Genomic DNA, 3,321 nt, shown 5'->3' on the forward strand with positions numbered 1-3,321 from the left:
AACTGTAATTGCACCACCACACTCTAGCCTGGGTAACAGAGCAAGCTCCTGTCTCGAAAAAGAAAGAAAGAAAGAAAAAAGAAAGAAAGAAAGAAAGAGAGAGAGAGAGAGAGAGAGAGAGAGAAAGAAAGAAAGAAAGGAAGGAAGGAAGGAAGGAAGGAAGGAAGGAAGGAAGGAAGGAAGGAAGGAAGGAAGGAAGGAAGGAAGAAAATAAACTACTCTCCATAATAATGTAGACAGCAATCCTCACTATGAACCAGAAGGAACCTCAGCAAGTATTTAGACATCAATGGGATTTCACTATCAGCCGTATCAGCTGAGAGTGTTCCCTTTATAGCGTGGCAAGCTGTTTCCTGAAGCAATAGAGAGAAGCAAGACCAAGGAAAAATCTAGAAAAAGCCTCTGTAGTAAAGCAGAGCAATGATCTCTAATCACAATGCTATCAAATACTCCAGGCTAAATTTTCCTTTATAGCATTAAAATTTTCTTCACATCCACAAGATTCCAATAGTTTTCTTAATGCCATAGCCTGGTGTTTATTCTGCCTTGTGGATTCCCATAATGCAAAATGCCATTAAAAAAGGAACAGACCATGAGAAGTGGGCCTCCGATGCACATGAAGCCTGGCATCATCAGAATGACAAGGGGCAACAGTCAGGAATAATAGTTAGGACATTTAATAAGTCCCTGGAAATTCCTAGAAACATAATTTTTTTTTGAGTCTAAGATGCTATCATTTTAAGGTGCACCATTATTTTATTTGCTACAGTGTAGAAAAGAATAACACTGCCAATTAAAATGTCATACAACAGTTCTGTATAAATTAAATATTTATGTTATATTGAAGGAACACTTTTAGACTTATTTAAACACAAATCTTTAAAAATTACATATCACTCTTACATGTGCATAAAAAATGAAAGTATAGGCAATTAAGAGAGGTCTACAGTGTCTTTATATCAAGTCTGACTTTTCTGAGTCCCTTTGTGATGCAGAGTCATTAATATATTGTTTTTTTCCAGTAATAATACAGTGATGCAGCCTATCTTCAAAGACTGCTCTACTCTTGACTCAGATTTTCTCCCAAGCCATTGATACTAGTTTTGAAGCTGTTGCTTTTTAAATCATGCTGTCAGACTCATGGGAAGGTTTTTATACAACAGGGCTCATATTCTTTCCTCAAATTATCCTTACATTTAAATGTTCAGAATGGCGAGATGATACATAGGCCAGTTATGCCATTGTGAATATCTACCAAGGTCATATGTGTAATGAACAAAGACAGCTATTTCTGCTGCTTGCTGGCAGTGATTTGCAAGATTTTGTTGACTGTAGGGATATATCCTACTTCAATGATGTTAAAATGTGAACAAATATGCACTTCAGACTTGGTAAAATGTAGTACAGCACTTACAGAGAACACCAGGCTTCTGGCACTCGCACAAAATGAAGATTTGGAGTTTTAGCTGAGTACTAAAGGAGGACCATCCTCCTACCGAAGGATGAAGAATTTAAGGATATATAAGTTGAGCTGTACTTGTATTCATCTGTGATTTTTGCAAGTAACTTATTGCTACATGTATTTTTTAAATATGCATTGTCCTTCTTCCTAAAATGGTTTCACCATAATAAGTGAAATGTCAGCTTGTCACATTAAATTATAAATTATAAATTACCATCTCCTCAGTCCTCTACATATCCTTCAACTTCATTATGACACTGTCCTTCAGAGATAAGGAACAGGAAGGCTTTAATGAAAACTTCAGCTAATGTAATAATTAGGGAAGGATGAGCTAATTAAGAAAGATACAAAGAATGATTAAAATTATACTTAAATTGTACAGATTAAATGAAGGCAGAGACTTTCTTTAAGAAATTCAACCTAGCCTACTATTTAATTTTAAAATCATAGTAAATATTAAGATGTTTGTAAAAATTGCATTATAACATATGTATTTTCTTTCATTTAGAAACAGAAATTAGAATACACTTCATAAAAAGAGAGACTTTGATGGCGTGTTTTACAGCCTAACTATAGTACTCTGGGTAAACACACTTCTCTGGCAAGTACCTTACACTGTTGTCCGAAATATTGAGATATTACATTTGTCCATGTTTTTGCCATCTGGAGTTATCTACCAGAATCATACATGTGATGGCAATGAAAATGACAGGCACTTCAAAACTGTTGTCTGACTGACCTGTTATAAATATTGTAATCGAAGGTACAGAATCTGGAAACACTTTTTAAATGTAATTGAGAATGATAAAAGACAATTTAACTCTAGGAAATCTGACTCCCAAGACGCTGACTTCATTCTTATATTTTTATATAGACTGATCTACAGTATCTGAAAGAAAATGTCTAGGTGTTCATGTCTTCTGTCTTCTATACCAAGATGATTGATTCAGTTTCTTAGCTTTTTGGTTGCATGTTGTCTTCATATTCTGCTACTTCTTTCTTCTTCAATGTTCCCACAAAGCCCAAACTATTATATAATGTGTACAGAAAGCAAGTTCAATATAAAGTAGTCATCAGAAGTGGTCTGGGTTTGTGTAGCAGAAAAAAAAATATTCTTTTTTTTTTTAACTTCAACTCTTACACTGGATTGACTCTGCAAGAACAAATTAACAAGACCAGAAATAAAGGGTCAACAAATTTTCTGCTCATAATTATATCATTTAAATTTTAAGGGATATTTATTTTCATGCACATTTTCTTTTCTTTTCTTTTTTTTTTTTTGAGACGGAGTCTCGCTCTGTCACCCAGGCTGGAGTGCAGTGGCCGGATCTCAGCTCACTGCAAGCTCCGCCTCTCGGGTTTACACCATTCTCCTGCCTCAGCCTCCCGAGTAGCTGGGACTATAGGCGCCCGCCACCTCGCCCGGCTAATTTTTTGTATTTTTTAGTAGAGACGGGGTTTCACCAGGTTAGCCAGGATGGTCTCGATCTCCTGACCTCGTGATCCGCCCGTCTTGGCCTCCCAAAGTGCTGAGATTACAGGCTTGAGCCACCGCGCCCGGCTTCATGCACATTTTCATAAGCAAGTTGCACACCAGTCTGTCTTTGAAATTATCATTTTTATTATTAATATGAAATTAATAATAAATGAGATTCAACACTAGCAATTGAGTACATCCAGAGAAAAACAATGCAGATGAAGGATTTATGAACACTACTGGATGAATAATTTTTTTAAACTTATTGGTTGATTGATGTTCTAACGTATATATACATTGTGGAATGGTTAAATCTAGCCAACTAATGTGCATACATCAGTAGTTCTGCTATACACAAACAGCAACCAAGCTGAAAATCAAA

The sequence above is a fragment of the Rhinopithecus bieti genome, unplaced genomic scaffold (assembly GCF_001698545.2).
Source record: "Rhinopithecus bieti isolate Rb0 unplaced genomic scaffold, ASM169854v2 scaffold_4914, whole genome shotgun sequence".
In the NCBI taxonomy this organism is placed as follows: domain Eukaryota; kingdom Metazoa; phylum Chordata; class Mammalia; order Primates; family Cercopithecidae; genus Rhinopithecus; species Rhinopithecus bieti.